The sequence below is a fragment of the Zeugodacus cucurbitae genome, chromosome 5, assembly GCF_028554725.1.
Source record: "Zeugodacus cucurbitae isolate PBARC_wt_2022May chromosome 5, idZeuCucr1.2, whole genome shotgun sequence".
In the NCBI taxonomy this organism is placed as follows: domain Eukaryota; kingdom Metazoa; phylum Arthropoda; class Insecta; order Diptera; family Tephritidae; genus Zeugodacus; species Zeugodacus cucurbitae.
In genome coordinates this window covers 48,318,891-48,340,699 of record NC_071670.1, presented here as the reverse complement: position 1 = coordinate 48,340,699, position 21,809 = coordinate 48,318,891, and positions in this window count along the sequence as shown.

The following is a 21,809-nucleotide window of genomic DNA, read 5'->3' as shown; positions in this document are numbered from 1 at the left end:
CTGAATGGCTTAGTCAATAAGCAAAATATGCGTTATGCATCCCGAAAAAATTATGGTTTGGAGCGTTTTATGAGTCGGCGGCGTCATTGGATCGTACTTATTCCGTAATGATTAAGACCTGCACGTTACTGTGAATGGGAATCGCTACCGCTCAAAGATAACCGAATATTTTTGGCCCGAATTGGATGATATGGACTATGGACAATATGTGATTCCAACAGGCGCCACAAGCCACACAGCGAATGTCACCATCGATTTATTGAAAACCAAGGTTGGTGAACGTCTTATCTCACGAAATGGCACAGTCAATTGGCCGTCTCGGTGGTGCGATTTGACGTCGTTAGTAACATAAGTCTATGGTCTATGCCAATAAGTCAGCGACGATTGATGAACTTTGTATGAATATCGAACGTGAAATTACAGCTGTATCGGCAGATTTATGCTTGAAAACCTTCGAAAATTGGGTTAAAATTTTGGACTTTTGCAAGTGTGCCCTGCCCATGGTGGTCATGCAAAAGAAATCGAGTTCTATACATTATGGCATCGAATATTCTTTCACAGGAATAAAGAATTTCATTGGTATCCCAACCCGTTTTTGTTTTATTTTACTTTTGTTCTTATTGAAAACTCGTTTATTATCGGTTCAAGTCGGCCTCCCGGCATATCGACCATTTTTGTGGTGCTATTTGCATTTTGGCCCCCGATTTATTTCTAGAGATCATTCGGTTAAGGTCTGGTGGCAGGAAAATGTCTCTGAGGGCCAACTACGTAGAATATGGGGATGAGCCTCAAACTAGCCTTCGTCTTATTTTCTGTTGAACTAAGCAATTACGTCTTTCAAACGTTCCGTTAAAACTAAGTGATAGACAATGTTGTTGTTATATTTCCATTTCAAAATAATTCATTAAAATAACTTCATATGCCTCAAAATATGAGGACCGTAACTTTGACAGTTCTTCATACTTTATATTAGGTTCTTCGCATTGACTGTCCATTCGGATGACTATCGATCGAACTTTAGACTGAAATGAAGAAGTCCTGTTCCATATGAAGTTGACTAATTCAGCTCCCAATATCATTACTGCTGAGAATTATAAACTCGTTTTTGTTGGTTCAATTTTCCGATAGTTTTGTTACAAGAAGTTTTTTGAAGGTTAGGTATAACTTCAACGAAAAATATATTGAATCCATGGAAATTATCAGACCTCTTGATAATTTTTGGCTAATAACTGCCATTTCTTTGTCGCTGTAGTTGAAAAAAACATTCGAATTCAAATTGGTATGGACAATGCTTTCTATTTGGATGGGTTACAAACACCCTGATGGATCCCTTACATTAAATATCTTTGAATAAATACCTCACCGCCGTCTACACTTCTCGACACCGTGACTTTGAGTCAGACTGACATTACCTATTACTGTGCCTTTTTCTGTAAACAACTCAATTAGTAGTCCCACTACTTAATTTGTCTGCATTTGACTTCTAATATCCCAATTTGAAGTCCCAAATACAATTTTCGGGTTTGCTTTAAAAAATGGCGCACCAAAATTCGGCATAAGCTGCTTTACTGAGTTTTTTAGATTTGCATTTTCTTATGCATTCCTTCGGTTGGTTTGTTTTGACTGCTTTTCCAATAACTGGTTTTCAATAATATCAGCCATCGTCTATGTAAAGAGGCGAGTTAAAAGTGAAAAATCAATTAGTAAATTGAAAAGTTAACGGGCTAAAAGCAAAGAACACAGACGAAATAGCAACGAAAGAAAAACAATATTTTGAACCCAACAACAACAGCAATAAGCCTGCAGCGCCCGCAGTAGTCTAACCCAATTAAAGGCAAAAGAAAATAGTGGAAAAAAAAAATCAAATTCCGAGACTTTCCATTGAAGGAGGGCTTACAAAAAGCAAATAAACGATGAAATAGGATAAAAGAGATGTAACGGCTGCTTTACCGCTTTGGACCTCACTGATTTGCTGTGCAAACACGGCTGAACAATAAAATCAACAACAACAACACAGCGGGCACAAAAGCAACACCAACCAAAAGGAGACATAACAACGAACGAGTCCAAAGTCAGCAGGCAACAAGCCAATAAGTCGATTTGAATGTTGAATTGAACTGCTTTGATTTTTTGGTTTTGAAAAAGGAGTAAAAAAGTAAAAAAAAGTCAGAAGCAAAGTTCGCAAAAAAACCGGCAAACAGCAACCGTTATGCGCTAGCGCCGTAAGGCAATTTGAAAAGCTTTTCAGCACAGATTCCAGACAAGATTGCGAGAATAATTCGCATAAGTTGATTTGTAGAAGCGGCGAACGAGCGTTGTTGCATGCGTTTATCTACACAAACACTTAGAAGTACGTGAAATAGAATTTACGGCTTATTCGGCGCACACTTCTTATCTGCTCACCTGCGTGAAGATACTCACACATACATACATACATATGGTATATCGTAAATCTTTTTTTTGCCTTATTTATATGCGATTGCAAATTTGCCAAATAAAAATATGCTTACAGAATATATGCGCTCCAGTATTACTGCCGAAATGAAGCTATTGTCATGCTAATTTGCTGTCAGCAGCAGTTCTCGAGCAACTCCTTGCATTGAGGTAGCTATTTGGGAGTTTAAAATATTTTTGTAATTTTTTTTAGAGCAATAAAAATCTCCTACTATATCTGATACCTCAATCAATTCGGTTTTTACTTCGGAAGTTTATTAAATAATTTTTCAAATTTAATTATATAATTTTATTAAAATTCTTAACTACTTACTTACTTCTATGCGTCATATATTTGAGTGACATAGAAAGAAGAGCCTGGGGTTAAATAAAGTTCTCTTCATTTGCCCATCCTGCTATGTTAATGTTTGAAAATCATCGTGATTATCTCCTTTCTCTTCTGTACTCTCTTACTAGGATCAGGTGATACCATAAATATGGTTGTAAGTCATACTTTTGAAATATAGTTCACGAGAAGGGAGTCTGTTTCTTTTTCTTTCTACTCAAGTTAGGTAGTCAGATCAAGCCAGACTAAACAAATGGTGAAGTGATGCGAGGTATCTACTGAAAATGTAAAGAAATATATAATATAATTTAATAAGTCAGGAAGGCCTAAGTTCGAGTATAACCGTTCATTATATACTATCGCAATTCATTTATTTAATCTTATTAATCCTTTCATGCCCAATATTACCTAAAGGCAACATTGTACTTATCGGCTTCTAATTCTCGTAATTTAAATAATTTTTGACCAGCGGTTTTTTAATTATGTAGACTTATGTGTTGTGCAAGCAAACAGTTACATTTTTTGTTATGAGCTGTGCACGTATTCATTTAGTAGGCGTTCTCCGCAGAGTGAAATTGGTAAAAATCGTTTCGCGAAATAAGTTATACAAAAGTGGTTATACAAAAAATGTTCTAAAACATTAAATTTTTTTTTATTTTAAAACAAAGAGAACTACATAGATAAGAGAGTTATTTTAAAAAAAAATAATCATGAGAAAAGTGTTTAGTTTATTTATAATAATTTGATTGTTGCCTATAGGTAACATCCTGTAACTAATGAACCATGATACCAAGGACTTTGAAATTTTTATCATATTTGAGTTATAACTAATATATATCTGTACTAAAAAATTGTTAGCTCAGCCAATTTTAAATCGGACATGAGAGGGTTTAAATTACACATACATCATTCCGTATATTCGCTATAAATTCACTAGAATAACAAAAATCATTATATATAGTATATGGGGGCTGGCGCAATTCCTGTGCCGATTTCCATAATTTTCCCCACCAAGCTACAGTATATCCAAGATTATATAATCACTTAATTTTTCTAAGATATCTCAAATATCAAGTCGACCGGAAGTATGGGGGCTAGAGGAAATATTGGTCCGATTTTGTCCATTTTTGGCACAGAGGCAAACAATTAAAAGAAACACATTACCCTTTGAATACCTGAGAGATTTTCCGATATTTTCGATAAAAATTAGACAAAAGCTCTGAGTCCCTCATGTCCGATTACTGGGGTGCTGAAAAGTTATAATATAAAAGTTATTATATAGTCCGATTTCGGTTATTTTTATTGAATTTGGATGGCAACGAAATGGTTTGAACCGAATTTATTTGAAATTGGTCGAGCAGTTTCTGAGATATGGTTTTTGACCCAGGCCATGTCAACTTTCCCAAAAAAATATATCCATATAGGGAAAAGTTCTATACAAATTTGGGTTCAAATTGGTGGAGTAGCTGCCGCAATATACGATTTTACCCGAATACCGCGCTGCTATACATATTGTATAATTTTGATACAGCCCTTCCCTCAAAAACTAGCGTTAATGCCGGATTTTGTTAGAGAGGTGTCGCTCGTTTTTTTTTTAAATTCATAAGAAACTGCATTTTGTGGACGTGGTAGTGGTAGTTATGTTGTACCAATTCAAGAAGTCTTAAGTTATAGTTGTTGGGTCACCTAAAGTTGAACCCTGTACTTTATTATCTATTATTCAGTTACTTTATATTTAACTACTCATATCATTATAAGAGCATACATACTCTCAATTGTTTTAACAAACATATGTACATACTAAAGTTAATTTGGATGCTCCTGCATCACTCATTGTATATACACACGTATGCATGTGTACATATGTACGCACCAACATAATAGCGAGAGTGCTTTTTGTCATCTCCTTTTGCGCAACTCTTTCGCATGTACAGGTACATAGCCATGCATGCCAAATATTAGCATAAGTAAAATCATTATACCTAATTACATTTTTATTGCATTAAATAATACAGTCTATTGCTGACCACCAAGACGGCGTGTCTTTCTTTGTTTCGCATTTTCAGTTTAATTGCACAGCCCAAACTTCTTATTTAAATTGTTGTATAGTTGTCATACCGCGGTCGGGAAAAACTCTTCCTGATCCTACAATAGTTTCCACGGACAAACAGCCCGAAATTTGGAAAATTATCCATCCTGGCCATTATGATATATGCGGCGGTTCGGCGGAATTTCTCCGTGGAGGCTATAACCTCCTTATTAGACTGAAATGTTTGACTCAGCTGATCGAGATAGGGGCTCGATACGTACTTGGGGTAAAAAAGGTAAAAATAGCAAAAATCGGTGCACAAAATTATTCTTCTTCTTGACTGGCGTAGACACCGCTTACGCGGTTATAGCCGAGTCCACAATAGCGCGCCACGTATCCCTCCTTCTGGCAGTTTGGCGCCAATTGGTTATACCAAGCGAAGGCAGGTCCCTCTCCACCTGGTCCTTCCATCGGAGTGGAGGTCTCCCTCTTCCTCGGCTTCCACCAGCGGGTACTGCATCGAATACTTTCAGAGCTGGGGCACTTTCATCCATTCGAACAACATGACCCAGCCAGCGTAGCCGCTGTCTTTTTATTCGCTGGACTATGTCTATGTCGTCGAATAACACAGCTCATCGTTCCATCGTCTGCGATATTCGCCATTGCCAATGTTTAAGGTACCATAAATCTTCCGCAAAACCTTTATCTCGAAAACTCCTAGTGCCGTCTCATCGGATGTTGACATCGTCCACGCTTCTGCACCGTAAAGTAGGACGGGAATGATGAGAGACTTGTAGAGTTTGGTTTTTGTTCGTCGAGAAAGGAGTTTACTTTTCAATACCTTCTCTATTTAGCTCTGCAGCTCGTATTGTTTTCTCCAGCATCAGGTTAAAGAAATCACAAGAGAGTGAGTCACCTTACACTGTGTAATAAAATGTTTTCCTCTGTGCACTTTTGAATCAAGGATTTTTTGCATCTAGTTTCCCGATCGAGTTTGCACTTCTAGTTCCATTTCGCTACACTTTTGTTTCATATTAATTTGTAAGAATGGTAGTGCCGGTAGAATTTATTTCTTATTGTTGTATTTACGCAGTTTTTCTTGTGGTATTTAATATTCTATCAACATGTAGATAAATGTGAGAAGTTTCTACTAGTATAATTTTTTATCGCTGTGCGATAAATACTTACCAGTTCACTCATAACCACAAATACCAAAAACAATCAAAGAAATATAAAAAATAGTCCGCATAATTATTTTGCGCTTTTTCTATGTATGTACATACGTATATGAATAAGTAAAATCTTCCTCCACTCATATACATACATACAAAAGTAAGACCACTTTCTCTCTTGCGAAAAACAAAAGAATACAAAAAAGTACTATTCACATAAACTATATTTCAAATATTACTTATTGTATTAAATTGAATGGAAACTGGGTGGGCAACAAAAGCTTTTAAATGTATTTGCTTAAACAACAAACAGTAGGTCAATGAAAATAAATGCAATTGAATGTTGCAATGAAAAAGAAAAATGTCGAAAATGCGCTTTGGGCGGAAGAGGTGCTTGAAATGGGTATGCCAACTATGCACTCACCACTACATACACATAAATTCGCAGAGCGGCTTATCCATATAAATACAGTTGGCGGCTTCTGTGGTGTTTAAACACTGGAAAACACTTCACTGTATCACTTGTATGGCATTTTTGAGATAACTGCGAACAAATGCTACAACTATGCAACCAATGTTGGAACTACTCCGCATATACTACAATACAATGCAAACACGCGTGTTGCAGATTGCATGTTGCTGGCTCATACATAGGATTCTTTCGCTATTTGTTTACATTAGCTTGCACACACACACACACACACACATAAAAGCAGCGAGTTGGCTATTTTTGTTCTATGGCTGTAAACAATAAAAGCTTTAACTATTTATGCGAAGAGTAAAAATCAAAGGTTAAAAAAGCCCAATAAATGCCACACAAATGAAGCGTAAAAAATCGCAACAAAGCAATACTACCATCGCATGGTATACAGTGGTAAGCAAATAACATTTTGTATAGTAAAGACAGCTGGCATTTGGGTAAATACGCTGCATGCTCATACAAATGTGCATACACACATTTAGCGAAAATCCAGTTTAAAAAACATACATACGACTATACATATTGACTTCAAAATGCGATGCAAATGTTGAAAATTTCACCAATACACCAAAACTATGAAAAAAATTCAAGCAGATTATTGTTAAAGTTTAAATGCATGGACACCATGTCGTATGAGTAACTTTTCAGTGTATAAATATTGGTATTGGTAAAAAAACCATATCCGAAACTACTCAACCAACTTCAATGAAATTCGGTTCTTAGCATTTTCCTGGCATCCCAATGAAATGCTTTGAAAATGGGCCAAATCGGTTCACAACCACGCCTACTTCCCATATACCAGATCTTTGACATCAATCTGAATCGTTTACTTTACAATACAGTAAGCACTAGTGAAATTATCGGAACAGAACATTGCACAAATTTATAGTGTGGCCTCGTCCTTCTAAAAATCGCCGAAATCGGACTATAAGTTTTCAAGGCCCCATATATCGAACATGAGGACCTCAGGGCTTCTAATAAACGAAAATATAGATAAGTCTCTCTGATATTTTAAACAGTTCATATGTGAGATATTTCAGCAAAATTTAGTGAGCATATAATTTTGGAGAAAATTTAGCTAGTTGGTTTCTTGGATTTATTATTGATAATGACGTCATATTTCACGATACACCTACAATGGGTCCCAGGACATAGTGACATCCCTGGGAACTGTGTAGCAGATGAACTAGCCAGACTACGTATCACACTGCATTTGGAGGCCGATAAAGAGGCAATCTATATACCTCTGGCAACCTGCAAATACCTAATCGATAAACATGCAGTAGATACGGCTGAATCACATTGGAAACAAGTAACGACTTGCTCCGTAAGTAGACAAACGTGGCCAGAGTGGAATAAGAGCCGTACTTGCCGCTTTTTGAAATTTAAGAGGAATGAAACAAGAACCCTTGACACGCCAGTAGACTAGGCCTACCTTTCAATGATTACTGCAGGAGCTGCCAAGAAGAAGAAGAAGAAGAAACGATTACACACCTTCTTTGTGGATGCAAGGCTCTGTACAGAAAAAGAATCGCAACTATTGGACGCGGTTTTCTCGAGGATGTGGGCGAAGTTGCTAATGTCAAATTGTGTGAACTTTTTCACTTCATTAGGACCACAGGGTGGTTTAATGATGACTCGATAGTGTGAGGGATCTCAGTCCCAGTGGTATCACAATGGGCCTCCCAAAGGCCTAGGTGGGTCGTTAGCCACTTAACCTAACCTAATCTAACCTAGCTAGTTGGCAAAAATAGTTGGAATCGGTCCATGCAATACCCAGCCCCCATATACTATATGTACAAATTTTTATTTCCTAAACCTTCGTTAATGAAAAACATATTTTTTGCTAAAATGTTTTTGATTTTTCAGTATAGTTGCTATCGAGGACTACTAGGTTATATCGATCCTTCAAAATTTGCCTAAGATGTAGAAAGATTTTTTTATAATATATTTTCTTCAAAATAGATTATGGTGATCCACTCGTGAAATTTCTTTCTAACGACAATTTTCTTGAGGTCGTTGAAAAGTGGGGACCGAAAAATGTCGCGTGGGAAAAAGATCTGAATAATACAGTGGATGTGGCTGCAATTCGAATCCAAGATTATGCAATTTTGTCAGTTCAAAGGAAGTTTTGACAAATTATAAGCAGATAAACGCGGAAATTATTAATTAAACACGTTATCTGTAAGCAATGAATATGAGAGATAACAAAATACGGTTGCTTGTGGCAAGGTGGGAGGTAAAACAGTGTGTTCTAGCAACGCACTTAACCCCTCCAGTGGGTTGTAAGAATAAAGGCTACGCATTCGCAGACTTAATGCTCTAAGAGTTCTTCATTCTCAGGCAGTGTTTGCTTTTCCGAAAATCGTGGATGTTCCTTTTTTATGGTAATAATCAGGCAATAACAGCATACCATCACAAAAGACTCCATTCGATTGAGTCGATTATATTTTCATTAGTTTTTGTATAATTTGATCGACAAAATTCAAAAATTTCTACCGACTGAAAAATATCTGTCTGAGCGATTGAAAAGTATTCATAGTCGATAATAGTTGAATATTTTATCGATACTTATAATAGCACCGGTAGTCGATAATCGCTCAGTAGCCGTTTGTCTACTGCCAGTCAGACACTCGTAATAGAAGCGATAGGGATGATGCTTAATCGATCGATTTCGTTGCGTTATAAACCTAGCTAACTGTATCATAGAGTAACTATTCTCTCATTTGTGTTTCACAATCTGACTAACATTTCCAGAGCTTTGTTTGTATGATATCTATATATCTATATACATATTAAAGGGGGTTTGGCCTTTTCCTTGACAAAATTTGATGTGTTGTTATACAGGAACTCACATATGTATAAATTATTCTATGCTCTTATATATATAGTCTGCAAAGAACTCATCGCATTGATATTCAATATAGTCAATCCCGCTCATCTTCTGCAAGGACTTGAAGTAGAGCTTCATATATTTTGCTTTTACAGCCATATGTGAAGGCACTCTCAACCCCATATCATATCTATTTTTACGGTTTAGGTAATTTCCATTTCTCGAAAGACTACTTGATACGAGTTTGGTCAATCTCTTCAATTTTAATACATTTTGATCCCTGAAGTTCGGTACAAAAAGCGGTAAGGTCTTCTGTCTGCTTTTTGATTTGACTTTTGTGTAGTCCAAGCATGTGTAGAAGCATGAAATTTCGTTGTTCAAATTATCGCTTATCTCGTGCAAAATTTAAAGCAATAACTATAAGTTTTCATAATTTTTTCGTGAATATCAGTGTTGTCATCGCAACTTTAAAGAGTTACGCTATCAAACCATTATTTAACTTAAAGCACACTTTGTTGGCCGCTCATAGTTCAGTCAACCGCTCTCTCATCAGCCTTACAACGCTTTTGCAACAACATCAACGGAACGCCAACGGTGGTGGTCATAAATCACCGGAGCCAGCCGCGGTCGCACATCATAAACGTCTGGCATAATCGCGTCATTAGCAGTGGGCAAATGCACGAAGCCTTGGCAAGGTGGTGTCCGTCCGTCGCTTTGGTGGTGACGCTGTTTGCCTGCATTGAGTGCGATAATATGAGTCTCACACAGCCTTTTGCTGCTCAGCTGCATGAGGGAGCACATCTGTTCTTCGTAGACATTGTGCACCTGCTGATGAATTTCAGCGTTCAGCGTCGATGGTGACGCTTAGCGAGGATGTATCGGTGGTTGTGTGTGTGAATGGCAGCCAGCTTATTTCATTCCTGTGGCTATTGCTAAAAGCGTACATATTGCAGCTAAATGTGGTCTCGCTGGCTTATTAAATTTCGCTTTTATTTCATTGAACTCTAATTCAAGCGTTTTTGAATATCTTCAATGAAAAAGTGCGCTATAAATTTCGGGAGTAAGAAGTTAAATTGTTTGCTTATCTTTTGATGTGCCTTAAAGTCAGGCTACTTAAAATTTGTGTATTTTTATATGTGAAGAACTGGACTTGATCCTGGTTCTGACCAACATCTTTTTTCTAATAAGCACGTTATCTTATGGCGGTCACTGTCGACCTCGTCTAATACGTAAGCTTCCTATAAAGCCATTCAAAGTCGGCTTCGAAGTCAAATATTGCGAAAATGGTGGTTACGCGAAGGTATAGATTAATTTCAACAGTTTTTTGTAAAGAAAATCCAAATTAAGATATCAGGATTAGCCAATTTTTACTTAAGTTACCATAGCTAAGTTAAGTTGGTTAATCCAGTGGATCTCACTTAGACAACTAAAATTCCCACTTCTTTGTGATGCCGCAAACTCCTAAATATCGATATCACAGAACTTTAAAAGTCAACAAATGGCTTTGAGCCTGTTACAAAATTGTTGGGGCGTTTAATATCTAAAATGATTCGCCGAACTTAGTGCTATCGAGATATTTCAGCTTCAGCTTAGCAAAGATAACTGTCCAGAAATGAGAAAGTGTCTTCCTCCATATAACATCGTCTGCTTGTATTCTGAATGTTCGGATGTTTAGTCTCACGGCACGTGAGTCTATTGGACAGTGTATAGTATGGACTCTTACCATTGCGGCTAGTTGATTCTTGCTAAAAGCAGGTAATTCAACAAACCACTTACGTCCAATATTAGGCCAAAAGGATCTCGGAGTCACGCAAGCGCTGATTGTTAACCACAACGTACCTAGCTCAAGCGAGTTTCACAGATTCATTAACCTAAACTAACTAGTCTTCTCAAATTCAATTCAAATTGAATTCTTGATTAGTTAAAGATGTTAAAATCAGTAGTCCAGTTGTTTTGAGTTCTGCTGTTCTTTGATATCAGTTGTTACAAGAGAATTGTGATTTCGTATACTAAAAGAAAAATAAATGTTGAGCTTAATTCGAAGCCTTCGCCTGACAGTTTGTTCTACCGGCATGAACCAGTGTTTTAATTTCGCAAAGGGCTTTCATAATTATGTACATAATTTTCCAAAATTAGCTGGGAAATATTGTCTGCCGCCTCAAATGAATGAACTGAAAGAAAGAAATAATCTTTTGTAAGATTGTTATATTGTAAGATGTCTTTCATATTATTTTTATGTTAAACTATTTTATGGTATGCAACTGACTGTCGCCTCGTTCATTCGAATCGGAGAGATTGCATATTAACCAATTTGAAATGAAGTATTATCAAGCAATTAGAAAAAAAACAGTACCTTTATGGATGGGTTTTTCAATATATCGGGTAGGGACCGCAATCCCCTCCGGCTAAATTTAATTTGAACATGTACTGTCAACAGAGGGATCGACTGAATGATGCAATTACCCACTAGCGGTTTGCCAATAGGTGAAGAGTTGGGTTACTTCAGGAAAATGACAGGCCACACATATTGATAATCACTCGGTAGAAGCTTAGGGAACTTGTTGGAAACCAAGTGTTTAAAAAAATCCGCCTCAAGAGAAACTTTGAGAACATATAGTACAGTAAAAGCTCCTTATTCGCGCTTCCTTTATTCGCGTTTTCACTATTCGCGGATTAAATAAATGAGACCCAATTTCTATATTCGCGACTAAACATTTTTTTATTCGCGGATCTAATAAGTACATACATACATAATAATAAAATTATTCCAATTGGTATCCAAACCAATATTCTTGTCAAATGGACTAATAAAAAAGTAAAATAGATCTTATTACAAGAAAATGTTAAATATTCCACTATTTTCGCAATATTTTTGAACTTTTGGTAATATTTCCATATAGAAGGGGCTCACATGGAACTGCACTCTTGTTCTTACCCATTTTTTAGAAAACTTTCACAAAACACTTTGAATTAAATGGAACCAATAAACTCTTCACTTTTTTGACATTCAATTTGAAAAATCTTTGTGAAGGTTTAAGAATGGCAAATGAGCTCTGCGATTTCTTTATGAACATTGATCTGTCTATGGAACGAAGTCTAATTTTTAAGAGACAAATTGCTAATGCGACTGCTGTGTATCAGTCTAAATTGAAGGAGCATTTGAAAACTGCTAAGCAAGAAAAAATTACAAAATTCTTCAAACCATTGCCTAAGCCTTAAGATAATTAATTAAAATGTTCAAAAACTTCAATTAAATAATTTTTTTATATACCTATTTGTTTTTTTTTTTTGTCCCCTAGGAACATATCCCCTATAATCCCATATAAATAACCATCCCGTATTCACGGTTTCTGTATTCGCGGCATATTTATGGAACATACACCCCGCGAATAAAGAGCTTTTACTGTATATCGTAGCACCTCCAATTGAATGCAAAAATAAAGGATTTCTTTATATTTGATTGATTTGAATTACATTTGAACTAAGTAGAAATAAACGGTTCTACTCCATTTTAAACATTATTTAAAACAAACTTACCACCTAACAAAATGAAGAAATTTAGCAAATTATTGGAAAATATGTATAAAAACTTAAAAATCGTCTGGAAAGCAATAAATAAGGCTTTAATTTTGTTTTTTTATGACAGTGTTGCCACCCGTTGAATAAAGTTAAACAGGTTGAATTAAAAAAAATGACATATGGAGCACCCTGTATGCACATAACTCTAAGTGCCGAGGTTTATATCGCACAATAAATATTACAGAAATTATTAACTACACGATAGTTACGAAAAAATAATTAAAAACGTTTGCATGATTCATGAATTAACTTGTTTTTGACTAAATACTCGCAAATGCATATTTAGAAAATACAAGACACTAATACGTTCACACTTAAGCACCAGCAGGCATTTACAACTGTAAACGCGCTAGTACTTTGTAGAAAGTGTACTGAAAAACTTGTTGATTCGATTTTGTTTTTCAATAAAATGCATCAACTTAAGCCGACAAAGCTGACAATGAATATGCAAAATTCGAAATGCTGCCAAATACAATAACAACAAAAAATATACATGACACCGAACAACGGTAAATGTTAAATGCAATTGCAAAACACAGTTTGCAAGCGATTATTTACTGCGCGCACTAAAACGACAAGCAGAGACAAGCTCAGCGCTTCAGACAGTTACAATTGTGTAAACACATAAATAAAATGAACTCTGCACTTCGACGGCGACGACGACGAAGAGCGACGAATATTTGTGTGCGATTCCCAGAGCATTTACGCTGCTGCTTTTTTACATTTACATTTTACAGTTATTTTTTGCGCTTTTATCGAAGAGAAATTGTCGACAGAAGTTGTGCAATAAAAATGTTGCAAAAAACAAAAAAAAATTGCGGCGAAACGAGCAGCGGCAATTGTAGCAAACGCTGGGCTTTTGTGAGAGCGGAGGGTGGGAGGTATGTAGTCGTGCAGCAGCAGTTCGAATGATCGATGACAATTGCTGAGGCTGGCTGGCTGACTGTATTGTTGTTGCTGCCAGTTTTATGCCACACATTCATGTATTTATGTGCGTTGCTCGTACACCGGGAACGTGGCGTATGAGTATTATTTGTACGTTCATTTACTTTTAAATGCTTTCAGGGGCAATTTATTTTATTACACCGTTGATCTTTTACTTATTGGCATTTAGGGTGCACACACACACACACACCCACCCAAGCGTGTGCGACCAGGTGTACTATTGTTGCTGTTGTTATTACTGTTGTTGTTGTTGGCTGTAAATAAAAAATTCACAATCGATTGTTGGCTACAAAATAGCCAACTGTTAACTGTTGATATGCGTATTTGTTTGTAAGCTCTACTATACGATTTGCTCGTTTTAATATTTGCTATGGCAGAAAAAAATATATATTTGAATCGTTGTACTCATGTGTTTTGGTTTTAAAAACATCATGTGCATTGTTGTTGCTATATTCTTTGGTTTTTGGTTTTTTTTCATTTGCTGTTTTTAGGCTGTTTGCTATTCGAAAATTTATTGCCATGCGTTTCTATTTTGTGGTTCAGTGGTTTTGCATGTGTATTTTTGTTACATTTTTTACATTCAAAATAAAATTTCAGCTTTACAGCAATTTTTTTCATAACAAACGATTTAAAGTGTATACAATTTAAATCCACTTAGAAAATCGGCATAATAAAGGGCGGTATACAAGTTCTTTATTCCTGTCAAAGTACATTCGATGCCATTTTCGACGGTTTTCAAGCATAAATAGGCCAATACTTCTGCAAATTTCATGTTCGATATTCGTATAAAGTTGATTAATCGTCGCTGGATCGTTGGCATAGACCATAGACTTGACGTAGTCCCACAGGAAATAGTCGAACGGCGTCAAATGGCACGACCGAGGCGGCTAATTGACCAGGCCATTTCGTGAGATAACACTTTCAACAAACTTGGTTTTCAATAAATCAATTGCGACATTCGTTGAGTGGCTTGTGACGCCGTCCTGTTGGAAATACATATTGTAGTAGTCCATATCATTCAATTCGAGCCAAAAATATAAAAAATTTTGTAAGCACAATTAATTAATATATTTTTGGTAGATTTAACTGCTTTCGTAATCTCCGTACTCAAAATTATCGATATCGCAACTAATATTGCTACTGTGATCACTGAACTGGGATTTCTCCTCGAACTCCTATTGATTGTATTAGATCGAATTATTTTTGCATTGTGCCTGTGGATTCAACTTTTTCCCATAGACGCTCAATTATTGAACTGACAGAACGATTTTGACGACCATAAATTGGACGTAGCGCTCTTAAAGTTGAGGTCATTGACTCCGAATCACTGTAGTAAAAGGGGAAATTTTAAATTTTCTTCAGAGTTATATAAAAGCTATATTTTTAATGAATACTTGGTATACGTCCTGCGTAGTACAATGTGTAATCTGTAATATCACCCTAAGAACATAAAAAAGTACAAATAATTGTGAAAGTTATGACATTTTACTCAAAATTCGTTTCTTTTCAAAGCGGCAGGCCGTGACTACGATTTCAGTCCATCAGCTCAACTGAAAGCATAAAACCAAAGAAATTTCGTTAGTATGGGGATCTGTGGTGTCCTTGAACGATCCATTGAAATGAGAAAACTTACATACGGGGACGATTTTCTCAAAAAGTTTTCTTTTTCATATGATGTCGGTTGAAAACACTTTCGTCAGTATGAGTCACCGCAACGACGTTTTCGGAAAAACATGATTTCGAGATAATCGCGTTTAAAGTTTCAAGTACAATTTTGTCTAGTGTAGCGGAGCAAGGCAAAACGATATAAATTCGCTTCTATTGCTTAAATCTTATAAAAAATGAGATAACATTCTTAAGAACGTATCATTTCGATTTTTTGATCGACTTCGACATATAACAAGTAAGGAAAGGCTAAGTTCCGCTGCTATAGTTTTATGAAGATATCACATGTATTCGGCATAAAGTCCAATAGAATAATGAAAATCATCATACAAGGTCTTGAGGGCTGAGGTAATTCCTCAACCAATTTCACTCATTTTCACCACCAACATATATAATGTATATATAGTATAATATAATGTACTCCAATATTATATGCTCAGATATTTCACATATTAACCGATACATGCGTAGTAAAGCCCACCGTATTTTTGAAAATATATATGTGTGCTAGGGGGACCCCGATTTTAATAACTTAAGAAAGACATACTTTTCGAAGAAAAAAAGTCCTGTCAATTACATTAAAATATCTGAGGTATTTACCGATATTTTCGGTGAAAAATTACCTTCTTGTTCAATATACGGGGCCTTGAAAAGTTATAGTCCGACTTGGGCAATTTTTCCACAAGTAGTGCCACAGATCATATACAGTATTTGTGTGAGTACAAAAATGTTATGTTTACAGTTTCTTTTGAGAGATAGTGGCACTGGTTAAATTATAATATTCAATGAACGAAATATTATGAGATCGGATTTATACCAAAAAAAATAAAAAATAAAAAATCTTAGCTATTTAAAAAAAAATATTTCCGGGAGGAATTTTTGGGAAGGTTTACTAATTATTTGAAAAATTTGAGTCAAAAATATTCATAAATAAATTTTATCACAATATTGGTATCAATTGAGTTAACATAACCTCATACAGGATGCTTATGGGGCTATACCAGTGTGACATTTTCAAAAAAATCGATTTTTTTACTTTTTTGCTTATTCGATAGTTTATATTCCTGTGACTTGAATAGTTTTTGAATTCGAGCAATCTAAAGAGCGATTTTAAATATTTTTTTTAAAACTTCGAAACAATTGATCAAGTCCTTTTTTTGAAAAACAAAAAATCACCAAAATCGCCTAATTTTTCATGGGTTACACTGGTATAGCCCCTTAAAGTATGAGAATGTACTAATAATTTGTATGCATATCTAATTATTTGTATGCATATAATTATTCTCTTTCCCTATTTAATACAATTGTTATGACCCATCCAATGATTTTTCACTTCTGCGGTCCATTCAGTTCTAAGCATATAGTACCTTGTCTAAGGTCAAAATAGTATTACTTAACAGTCGTGTAAGTTCATGTTAAATATATTCAGGATCGGAAGTATGTCAGCTGAAAAATATCTCTAGCGGTGCGAGAAATCAGCAAATAAGCTCACCAACGTCCTTCACAGCACCTTCGTGCCACATTTTATTTTGAATTTTGCTGCTTTGCAAACTGAATATTTAATGAAATTTAAGAATTACGCTGCTTACATGCACATTTGCATTTGAAGAGTGAGAAATACGATATGCAACTTAATTTCTAGCGCACCGAAAGGCACATACATAAAACAGTTTCCCCAAGAGATGGTCTGCTGCTGTACATCCACAATACATATAAAAGATAAAAGCATGTCTGAAAATTAGTCTAACGGTGTGCTATAATTGCTCACACCAGACGAAAATAATTTCAGCAAGTGCAAAGAAAAAAACATAGAAACACAAAACAACAAAAACAATACAACAAAATTTTGCAACTTCAGTTGTACAGAGCAACAATTTCGTAAATTGCACAACTGCTGCACAGCGCTGCGTTCGCTCGCTCAACACTGAGGCAATGCGCTGTCATTTATAGACCATACACGGCTGCTGTCCGCCAACTGATAGCCGTTTCGAGTGCAACTCTGGGCCATTTTAGCCTAATTTAACCGCATGTAAACATAACCATGACATTTAGCCTTGTGTTAACATGCCACAGCGCATACATATTTATTTGTTGTTGTTGTTGTACATGTGCTAGCTGGTTATAAAAACACAGCTGCGCATATACATATGTACGCCGACACGAATATGCAGTGCAAAAAGATAGCGAAACTTCCGCACCAAACAGCTGTACTTTTTAATGTAGTTGAGCTTTTTTGCGAGTGTGAGTGTGTGTATGTACATTTGTATATTGCACACAGTTGAATGCTTAAAAGTGTCTGCTATGCTGTGCCTGTGCGATTACACACCGACAAACATTGCTACGCGTATTGCTTCCGTTTTATGTGCCGCACTTCCGCTTAACCAGCGCGCTGCCGCTTAACTAGCTTCGCTCTCGCCCTCTCTCTCCCCTCTTTCCCTTTTTCCCTCTTCATATCGCCCTCTATAGGCTGCTGGTCGATACAACTGCCAAAAAAACAGCATTCAGACCAGGTCAGACGGCGGCCATGTTAATGCTTTATCCACTTATACACATTTATATACTCACTATACAACCCAATACCCATGCAATACCGTTATTATCAGTACTTCAAATATACATACATGCATTTATGTGTGTGTGTGTGTAATCGTGTGCACATTTATCGCTGCTAAATATTCAGTTACATTTCTGTTTTTTTTTTTTTGTTTTGTTTTCCATGCTGTGCGTTCGTTGCCATTGCTGCCACACTCTCGGTAATTATATATATACAAACATACAGACAGTCAGTCATACATTTGTACTGGCAGACAATTGTTTGATACTTTTTGTTGTTGTTGTATGCGAAATTGTTGCAAAAATGTGTATAGTCTGCAAAATTGCGAAACACTAAAAGAAATTAAATTTTAATTAGATTCTGCGAAATGGCATTGCACTGCACGGCGGCGCGCTCAGCAATTTAATTCGTTGCTGTTGCTGGCGTTATGGAAGTGAGGGGGTGAATGTGAGTGGTGGATTGTCATAATGGTTTAGAATTATTTTTATTTATATTTCTCGCTGGAAAATTTTGAATATCCGACTTCTTAGCAGGTTGCTAATAACTGAAGTTATTTACATACATATATTTGATTATTAAGTAACTTGGATTTCTTGGTTCAAAAAACTAATTAGACAGACGCTCCCTGTAACTTAAATCTACATTTCAAATTTTTATACTCTCGCAACAAAGTTGCTAGCAACAAAGTTGCTAAGAGAGTATTATAGTTTTGTTCACATAACGGTTGTTTGTAACACCTATAACCAGAAGAGTTAGATATAGAGTCATATATACCAACGTGATCAGGGTGACGAGTAGATTTGAAATCCGGATGTCTGTCCGTCTGTCCGTCTGTGCAAGCTGTAACTTGAGTAAAAATTAAGATATCTTGACGAAACTTGGCACAAATATTCCTTGGCACCATAAGAAGATCAAGTTCGAAAATGGGCAGAATCGGACCATTGAAAATCACTAACGAAAAACGTCAGAAACACTAAATTTTGCAGAAGAAATAGCAGAAGGGAGCTGTACTCAGATTGTTTTACAAAATGGAAAATGGGCGTGGCATCGCCCACTTATGGGTCAAAAACCATATCTCAGGAACTATTCGACCGATTCGAATGAAATTCGGTATATAATATTTTCTTGACACCCTAAGGACAAAAAATGGGCGAAATCAGTTTACAACCACTACTACTTTCCTTATAACTCAATTTTGAAATCCATCCTATTGCTTCACTTTATAATGTAAACATAAGGAACCAATGAAGATAACGGAATAAAACTTTATACAATTAGTGCATATCATCTCTGGCTTCACTTGTGAAAAAATTGTCGAAATGATCTTTTCAAGGCCCCAGATATCGAACATGTTGAACTCAGTGCCTAAGGATAAATTTTAACCGAAAATATGGGTAAATCTCTCAGATATCTCAATTTAGTTCAGAGGAAATTGTTTTCTTCTAATAGTACCCCATTGTAGGTTTTTCAAAAGTAACTTCTCCTACCTCCCATATACCTAATTATAGGTTTTTCAAAAATACGGTGAGCTTTATTCCGCATATATGTATTGGTTAAATTTCTTCAATAAATTGCGAGAGTATAAAATGTTCGGTTGCACCCGAACTTAGCCTTTCCTTACTTGTTTATATTCAAATTCATAACAAAGCAGCGTTTTTAGTTCTCGAGTCAGTTGTTGTAGTCTGACTTTTGGTTATAATTTTACTTCAGCGCCTCGTAGCGTTTCAAAATTTTTCAAATGTAGTTTCCATATTCTTTTTTAACACGAATCTACTGCATGTGTCCTTACAGGTGTATTCTCCGGATTTCTATTACTTTTACTTTAAAATTTTAATAATTTGTGTTCAAATATTTCGGAGTCTATATAATTAATACACTCAGGCACTGATGAGCTTGCAAGGACATATGGGTTTATGTAGAAGGATCTCGAGTATACGGCATTTTATTTTTTATTTATCGCGTTCTGTTGATACCAGTCAGTTTCTTCGGCTTCCATTTAAACTCTTGATTCGCTTTACTCTAAAGTAGTTAATGAGTAATCTAATAACCCAACTGTATTTGGGACAATTGGGTACAATTCATGACTGCTCAACTTTACGCCGATACTTTATGAATTAGTAAGAAGAATTAAGGCGATTGTTACGTTCCTGGTACGATGGGGTGGCTGTCGAAAATTATGGAAGTGCATAGCATCTTCTCGATTCTCGAGTGCGTATTTGGAATGAAATCTGAAATTTTATTCAGCGAGCTGCTGCGATCGCTCGATAATCGATACTCGCACTTGTGCTTGAGATGTCTTTAAAACCAGCACTCGTTACTCGACTGTCTAGCGCCATTACGATGCGTATTATCTACGACTTGCAGGACGATTTTCAGTTTCTGATGAAGAATTTCCATGACGGCGTCTTTTTGATACCCTACCCTGTGTATTTCCAGAAAGTTGCGATCTATATAGATCAAGGTATACGAAATTATCTACGACCTCGAAGTTATGACTGTCAACAGTGACATGGGAGCCAAGACGCGAATGCGCCGACTGTTTGTTTGATGACAGGAGATATTTCGTCTTGTCCTCATTCACCTCCAGACCCATTCGCTTCGCCTCCTTATCCATGCGGGAAAAAGCAGAACAAACGGCGCGGTTGTTGCTTCCGATGATATCAATATCATCGGCGTACGCCAGGAGCTGTACACTCTTGTAGAAGATTGTACCTTCTCGGTTTAGCTCTGCAGCTCTTATAATTTTTTCCAGCATCAGGTTAAAGAAGTCGCACGATAGTGAGTCACCTTGTCTGAAACCTCGTTTGGTATCGAACGGCTCGGAGAGGTCCTTCCCAATCATGACGGAGCTTTTGGTGTTGCTCAACGTCAATTTACACAGCCGTATTAGTTTTGCGGGGATACCAAATTCAGACATCGCGGCGTAAAGGCAACTCCTTTTCGTGCTGTCGAAAGCAGCTTTAAAATCGACAAAAAGGTGGTGTGTGTCGATCCTCTTTTCACGGGTCTTCTCCAAGATTTGGCGCATGGTGAATATCTGGTCAGTTGTCGATTTTCCAGGTCTAAAGCCACACTGATAAGGTCCAATCAGTTCGTTGACGGTGGGCTTTAGTCTTTCACACAGTACGCTCGATAGAACCTTGTATGCGATATTTAGGAGGCTGATCCCACGGTAATTGGTGCAGATTGTGGGATCTCCCTTTTTATGGATTGGGCAGAGCACACTGAGATTCCAATCGTCAGGCATGCTTTCTTCCGACCATATTCTGCAAAGAAGCTGATGCATGCACCTTATCAGTTCTTCGCCGCCGTATTTGAATAGTTCTGCCGGTAATCTATCGGCCCCCGCTGCTTTGTTGTTCTTCAAGCGGGTAACTGCTATTCGAATTTCTTCATGGTCGGGTAATGGAACATCTGTTCCATCGTCATCGATTGGGGGATCGGGTTCGCCATCTCCTGGTGTTGTACTCTCACTGCCATTCAGCAGGTCGGAGAAGTGTTCCCTCCATAATCCCAGTATGCCCTGGACATCGGTTACCAGATTACCACCTTGGTCTCTACATGAGGATGCTCCGGTCTTGAAACCTTCGTTAAGCTTCGCTTCGCTTCATTTTTTCATAAAATTTTCGAGCATTCCCTCTGTCTGCCAGCTTCTCAAGCTCTTCGTACTCACGCATTTCGGCCTCTTTCTTTTTTTGTCTGCAGATGCGCCTCGCTTCCCTCTTCAGCTCTCGGTATCTATCCCATCCCGCACGTGTTGTGGTCGTTTGCA